General features: G+C 35.8%; 1 non-coding gene across 1 annotated transcript; it reads right to left on the bottom strand.

The window, feature by feature from the left end:
- Nucleotides 1–7,009: 7,009 nt before the first annotated feature.
- Nucleotides 7,010–7,116, bottom strand: LOC125153856 (U6 spliceosomal RNA). The gene has a single exon (XR_007147598.1). It is a non-coding gene; the product is annotated as a U6 spliceosomal RNA (small nuclear RNA).
- Nucleotides 7,117–7,949: the final 833 nt, after the last annotated feature.

Here is a 7,949-nt window from a genome sequence, read left to right as displayed (position 1 = left end):
TTTGCTCCTAAACTGATTTGACAACTTGTAAAGAGCTATTTTTTTTTTTTTCATATTGGCTCGTCCCATGTTATGCTGAGCCATACAGTTTAAGGGATTTTAATAGTTGCCAGTAAGATCAAATTGTTACTTGCCTGGTTGGTCATATTTCCTTTCAAATCACTAAGTATATTTTGAGGAACTTTTGCCTTCTTTTCCACCATATTCCCAACTCATTTCCTATTTCACCATTACTAGCTGCTTACTCTGGAAACAGGCATTGTTGCATTCATTTATCATAACTTAAGATGTTTTCTGTGTCCTGTTTACTAATGATTATATGGATTAGCTTGGATCTCCTGAGAAACAGTTACCAAGGTGAGAGGATACATGCTAGAGAAAAGCAGAAGGAACCTTTAAATTGGGATAATGTCTCAACCCCTTGTGAAAGGGAAGAGAGACGAAGGAGTGGGCTGTAGAAAGTCTTAAAGTGCAGTGCCATCAGAAGTTCCAACAGGGGTGCCTGTGGGTGGTTCAGATGGTTAAGTGCCGGCCCCTTGATTTTGGTTCAGGTCATCATCTCATGGCGTCACGGGTTCAAGTGCCATGTTGGGCTCTGCGCTGCAATGTGGAGCTTGCTTGGGATTCTCTCTCTCCCTCTCTTTCTGTCCCTCCCCCACTCACCCTGTCACTGTCTCCCTCAAAATAAATAAACTTAAATAAAAAAAAGTTCTATCAAGGTTTCCACCGAAACACTGAGGAGTCTTCAGGCGGAAGTTGCCCTTTGGAGGAATCCCACATTTTGCTGGCATGATCCTGCCTTGAGTCATCAGCTGGATCATTCTCAGTCATCAGCTGGATTTTGGAGCAAATGTAGTAGCAGCTCCAGTGAGATGGTAGCTGAGACAGTCAGTCACTATGTCCCCTGCAGTGGGCACTCTGAGCAGCACATTTACAGCTTAGTAAAAGGTGCTTCTGGAATCAGGAGCCATATGTGACTGCCTTCTTTCACTTCCCACTATGCACGGGCAATGGGGCTGTCCTGCTCCAGGAGCCCAATCTGAAACAGTTATGCACACCAGTGCTCAGTGTCCCTGACTTCCTTCAGGTCACAGGGGAGGTGATAAACAGATTCTAGGTGTCAGGCTTATATTGCAGTTTAGCAACATTCATCAGAGAAAAATTTTGCTACTAGGAGTGGGCAAGGGGTAAGTAAGAAACAGGCTTTAATTTGATTATAGGGAATAAAATAAACATTCTTCATATGCCTGTCCATGAAATCAATTTGTGGAAGGCTTCTTTCTAATTTTTGTTTTGAGAACAACAATTTTGCTGCCCAAAATCTTCAGATTATTTTTCATATTTTCATTTTCTGATCCTTTGCATACACAATGAGTACACATGTGATCGGAGCCGTTCTTTCTTAAACTCTTAATGGCTGTGTGATGTGCGGGGTTTGTTTTCAATAGGAGCTGCAGCCTGCATATACACTTGCCTTGTGTGCAGTTAACATCCAGGGGCACTCAAGGTTAATTAGAAATGGTAATAAGTTTAATCATGATGAACTCATTTGGTGCTGATGCGGATGTCACCTGTAATTCCATAAAAATTCCATTGTAATTTAGCATTAATTAATGTCCACTTATCAACGAGTGTTACAGCAAATTAGTACAGAAGTGACAAGTTATGTGCTTAAGAAATGCTTAATGGGGGAAAAACAGCATTTACTAGGTCATCTTAAAATATAACAGATTGAGACATCTTTATTATTTAAAATATGAGATTAAAATCAGGTAAAGTGGTAATAATTAGGCGAGACTTTTGATAAGAATTTGCGAACTAATGGGGTTGCAGCAAACATGAGGAATATGGATTTGCTTGGATTACCATTTTTTAGCATAAATGACAGAGAAGATATGCAGCTGTTCTTATCATTGCCCTATAATAAGAGAAGCTGCTGAATTTTCAATAATCATCATCATGAGGCAATGGTCTTACTCATGTAAAATAAAAGCATTTTTCTCCGTATGTAAAAATGCTATTAGCCATATTTGAAGGCATTATACTCAGATATCATTTTTCCATTTCTGTAAATGACAACCATTAAATGCAATCGTAGCTACATGACAAGACTATTTTTATTACATCAAAAGGAAGAAAGGGATTAAAATGAATTTATTCAAAGGTGTGATTTGTCATTTTTCCCCCCTTATCAAGGCACATACAGGACAGCTTTAAATCTAAACACTGAGATCTGACCTCATATTTGAATAAGTTAATGTGATCCGGTGTTCTCTAGAAGTACAGAAACCTCTCTTTTGTATCCAGAAATCTCAGGAGAAATTTTGGCTTTTAGGCGGTCAGCTCCAAGGTTCCACTTCTTTTCATCATTTTCCCTTTTATCATTTAGCAATTCTTGACAGCTTACAGGGTATTCTAGGTGCCATACTGGCAGTGCAGTATGGAGAAGCACTTATAGAAAGTCTTTTTCCTTTTACATAGATCTTTTAAGGGCATGTTAAAACTATTTGGAAAGATTTCTTCTCACAGATAGAGACTAATCACTACAAATGCAAAACTGAAATCCATACTTTAGAGAAAAATGTTAGAACTATCAAATTTTTACTGAAGTATTTCTTCGATTTTAATTATGAATTTGGTTCCAGTAATGTACGTTCTTAAGCAGTGTAAATTATTTTTAACTTAGAACAAAGACATGCTAATTAGAGATTCAGTATTATTTTTCTAGATTTATTCATCAAGCCACTTTTAGTTCACTGGACTTATCTTTGGCTTTGAAGATGCATTTTTCCCCCTAAACATTCATGCTCAGGGTAAGAAAAGAGGTATTGATAACATAATAAAATAGACAGGAGAAATATTGAGTTGGGAATATATCTTTGTTTCTACAGGTACTTAAACATGGCAGGTAAGACCATTACTATCATTCTTCAATCAATGGAGATACAAATTCAATCAAAGTGGATGTTTTGACAGGAGCATCAGGTGTAAGTGAACTGGGGGTTGCCTGAAATAAGAAAACAGACCATTCTTGTCCACTTTTGACCTCTAAATTCCAAATATGGTGCCTAGCACTGATGAGGTACTCCATAAGTATGTATTTATATTTTAAATGGAAAGTAGGTTTGGCATCCCATGTAGAAACATAGCACTGCAACAGTAAATTGTCTTTGTAGCATTTTCCAACCTCCATAAATTTCTCCATGAAAACATCAATTACTTCTTTTATGCCTACATCTACAGATCAGAATTGTTTTCAGCATTTTTGGATGCTTAGGTGAACAAATTATTCTAACAACATGGAAGATTATTCTTTTTTTTATGTTTAATTATTTTTGAGAGAGAGAGAGAGTAAGCAGGGGAGGGGCCGAGACTGAGGGAGAGAGAGAGAGAGAGGGAGGGAGGGAGGGAGGGAGGGAGGGGGAGAGAGAGAGAGAGAGAGAGAGAGAGAGAGAGAGAGACAGAATCCAAAGCAGGCTCTGCACTGTCAGCAAGGAACCCAACACAAGGCTCGAACCCATGAACCGTGAGATCATGACCTGAGCTGAAATCAAGAGTCAGACAACTGACTGAGCCACCCAGTCCCCTCTGGACTATTCTTTTTTAATTAGGTATTATTTATAGTGAATTGCACAAAACTTTAATTGTACAGCTTTATAAATATTCATGTATATTTGTACTCAGGTAGCCACCACCCAGAACAAGATCTAAAAGATTTCCATCATTCTAACAGCTTTCTTATCCACACTCAGTCAACCAACCTCTAAACCAGCCTCTAAAATCTTACCACTATCACCATAGAATCATTTTAAACATAGAAGTTTGAGTTCATATAAATGAAATGGTACGTCTAGCTTCTTGCCTCAAAATTATGTCTGAGAGAGTCATCCATAATGTCATATGTGACAGTAGTCCTTCCTTTTGCATATAACTGTGAAGATTCTATTTTATAAATATACCATAATATGTATGTATCTATTCCATTGTTTTTCTAATTTTTTGTTATTATGTATAACATTGTTAAAAGAGTACTTTACAAGTACACAACGTGATACAAGTACTCAATTTCTGCTGAGTATATACCTAAATGTGAAATTACTGGTTCAGATTTTATATACCAATACATACATATGATCATTACCAATTTCTATTTTCAAAACTGATGTATGGGAGTGCTAATTTTTTCACATACTCACTAACATTTCTTACGGACAGTCTTTTCAACTTTATCCACTATGTAGAGGGTGAGTGACATCTCACTGTAGATTTTATTTGCATGCAGGCATAGATGCATGAATGAATTAAATATAGCTTCCAAAGAAGTAAAAGTCTTGACTACTTTTGAACACCCCCAATTATTACAAACTCAATCAACACTACATACTTTTTACTTAAAAAATTAAAACAAAAACAAAACTACTTCACAGTGTAATAAAACCTTCAAAATATGCTTTACCCAATACCATCAATACATTTCGTTTTGGAGTGTTCCAATTTTGATCCTAATTGAAACTGTACCTAATAGTTTCTCAAATAAAATTTCAGACCTCCTATGTCCTTAAGTTTGATTTGGATCCTCCTCCTTTCTGTTCCTTGTTATTTTGGACTTGTGTTTACTGAGAGGCGTGGCATTTTGTATTATAGTTAATTCTCTGTTTATTTACCTGGGTCCTCCACCAAATTGTAAGTATCCTACAGGTAATGATCATGTGTTATTTTAGGTGGCATATTCTGTGTCTTACAAAATATTTGTTTGTAAGTTTGTAAAGTTTTTGTGCAACGAATTACTATCAGGTTCATAACTCTCTACCTTGGAAAAGCTCTCTGTCTATATGGAAAGAAGATAAAGGAGAGGGAGGCACACACAGATAATGGCAGGATAGACAAAGAGATAATGAAAGAAAGAGACTGAAATTTTAATGTCTCATAGTCTTGTTAAATTAATCCCATATCCAAGTAAATAATGAATAAATGAACGAACGAACGAATGAATGAATGACCCCCATATCCTTGTACTAAATCTCCCATCCCACTGTGATTGGTAGGATGATGTATAATTTATCATCCAAATTAGGATACTAATGAGAATAAAAAGGACATTTTAAGATGGGGTGCTGGAACAAGAGTTATAATCCAGTTCATACAATAAAAGGTATAAATCTTAAGTAGTTTGTGTTTAAGCTAATTTGAGTGGGTTTCTAGTCCTTGTACCCCCAAAACTCTTGATATATTATAAATATTTGATACTGTATGATCCTCTGATTTCTTACAGAACTATATCTCAGAACAGGAAAGACTTAAGAGCAGTCTTGCATGATCCATGAGAGGACACTGAAATGAAAAGCACATAATTCCAGAACCTGTCAAAAAAAATTATTAAGGATTAACTGAATATCTCCATTCTAATGATCCCAATGGATTCAACTGCATTTCCCACCTGAAGTTTTATGGCATTCAAAGGCACAGGTGTTCCTACCTAAAGATATCTGTTAAGAATATACAGTGGAAAAATCTTGTAAGACCTAGAAAGTGTTGAAGAGAGATGGGATGCATTTTAGGAGCTTTTTCTTAGACTGAATAAATGAAGAGGCTCCAAAGGGGGTTCGATCTAAGAAAGTGAATGAAGGAAAAGTGTCTAAAGCCCATGTTTTCATGGTATGTATATTCTAAAACAAAATCAGAAACAGTCTTTACACAGAGGTGTGAGGAGTTCCTTTGAAGAAGGAAATATTGTTATGCAAATTGTTTCATAATCCACAGGGAGTAGTGGGGGTGGAGGGCAGTTCTCCAGAGGACAAGTAAGAGCTGGAATCTTGGAAGTCTTTAGCATAGAAAAAAAGCTTCAAACAATCTGGACTACAGAAAAAAAAAATCCCTGAAATTAAACATGGGAGCCTTTAAGTCTTCTCAGTTCTCATGCCCCACATAAGAAATCCTCATTGTTATCATGAGATCACTAGGTAAGCAGACAATTTACAGTTTCATCCAGGAGTCCTCCAGACTTGTTGTTCCTTCCTTATGACTTCTTAGACAGCCATATTTGTTTTATAATTCTTCAAAAGCCTTATAATACATTAGTTTTCTGTGTGTGTGTTTCCTTTCTAGACTGAACTCTCAAAGTGGAACTGTTTGGTAATCATCTGCTTTCTGTGCATATAACACTGGGAGTAAAACATTCTAAGGGCTGAATAAATCTTTGCCGAATAAGTAGAAAAATAAATGAATGAATTTTCCTTCTCTTAGTATTTGTTTCTGTTTATCATCAAAAATTTAAAGAAAAGACCAGATAATTTCTAAATATACCACCAACTTTAAATTTGGTGTTCCAATATTCTCTAAGTAATTTTTAAAATATACTTTCAAAGGCTAAAATTACTTTACTGTGATAAAAAAAATGACATTGAAAGCCCTCTGTTTCCATTTTACATTTACTGTATTAACATTTAAAACCCTGGTAGTTATACATGAACATTAGAGAGCCTATTTTTAAAGAAGTATTTATGATTGAATAGGAAATGCTAGGAGGCAGAAATTCCAAATAACACTACGACATTACTGCACTTAAAAAAATTGCCATTAATTTTGAACAATGGGTTGTTTTATGTGCGTGACACCCTATCTTCAAATGCCAAGAATTATAAATAGCATTTCTATAATAATACAGAGATTATAGAACAGTTTTATCTTACACTATTTCATTGATTTTCAAATAATTTTTAGGAGAAAGAAATGTTCCCTTATGAAATTATGTTATTGTTCTTGAGTCTGTTCTGTGATTCCAACAATAAAACAGAGTCAAAATGGTGTTATTATGGACAGAAAAAGACAGGAGATCCTGAAGTCCCAATCACTTGGCCTTGCTCCTACCCCCTTCAGTGAATTCTGAGATGCTTCCAGTAAACCCTAGCACTCTGTGGAACCCAGTTTAAATGGCATTAACTATGTAACAAGCCTTTATTTATTTATTTATTTATTTATTTATTTATTTATTTATTATTTATTTATTTTTTAAAATCTGGAACGCTTCACGAATTTGAGTGTCATCCTTGGGCAGGGGCCATGCTAATCTTCTCTGTATCGTTCCAATTTTAGTATATGTGCTGCCGAATTGAGCAATGTAACAAGCCTTTAAAGATCTGATGCATTGAATATAATACTAAGAGAGATTAAACAAATTTCTCAAGGTCAGAGGATATGTATATAATGGACATAGGATAAACCCACATATTCAGACACTAACTTTCATATCATTCCTAGTTCACCAAAGTCGGATATGAATATTTTTAGAGTCTACTGACCCATCCACTAGAAAGTCACTCATCTCTACAGTAAATCTGTGAAATCACTTTCTCCTCCTCCTTCCATATTTGCTACCCTAGAGAGCTGTGTTACTTTCATTGAGCAAGTCTTTTCGTCCTTCATTTCCATTCTAAATAAGTTATCTCTGCAAGAAAGCATTTGCCTAATTCTCCTTTATATCATGTCTCTCTCTAAGGCAAAAGACACAGAAGGTGACAACAAAACATTCATTAGTCATATTTTCTCTGCCAGTTTGAGAACTGGTTAAAAATCTCTACTCAAATGAAGCTCCCCTAACTAATTCTTTGGGGCCATTTGCACACAGATGCCATGGGTTCTTAGGCTTACAGGTTCCATGCTGCATGCAGGCAAGCTAGGTCTGTAGTTTCTCTTCTCTCTCATGGATAATTTTCTTCCCTAAAATTAACTATAAAGTAGCCTTGACTTATCAGGGGAAGCTGGTTTTCTTTAGAGAAGACTGAGTAGACAAAGAGCAAAGAAGACAAAGTAAAGAATACCTTTTTGCTTCATATGCAACTAATATCCTCTATTACATATTTTCCAATAATAACTTATACATTGATACTTTACAATCTTTGACACTTATAAATCTCCACATGGCATCTGCCATCTGCCTTCCATTGGTGACA

The sequence above is a fragment of the Prionailurus viverrinus genome, chromosome E2 (assembly GCF_022837055.1).
Source record: "Prionailurus viverrinus isolate Anna chromosome E2, UM_Priviv_1.0, whole genome shotgun sequence".
NCBI classification, from domain to species: domain Eukaryota; kingdom Metazoa; phylum Chordata; class Mammalia; order Carnivora; family Felidae; genus Prionailurus; species Prionailurus viverrinus.
The sequence above is the reverse complement of the archived record's forward strand: the minus strand, read 5'-3'. Positions and strand labels throughout refer to the sequence as shown.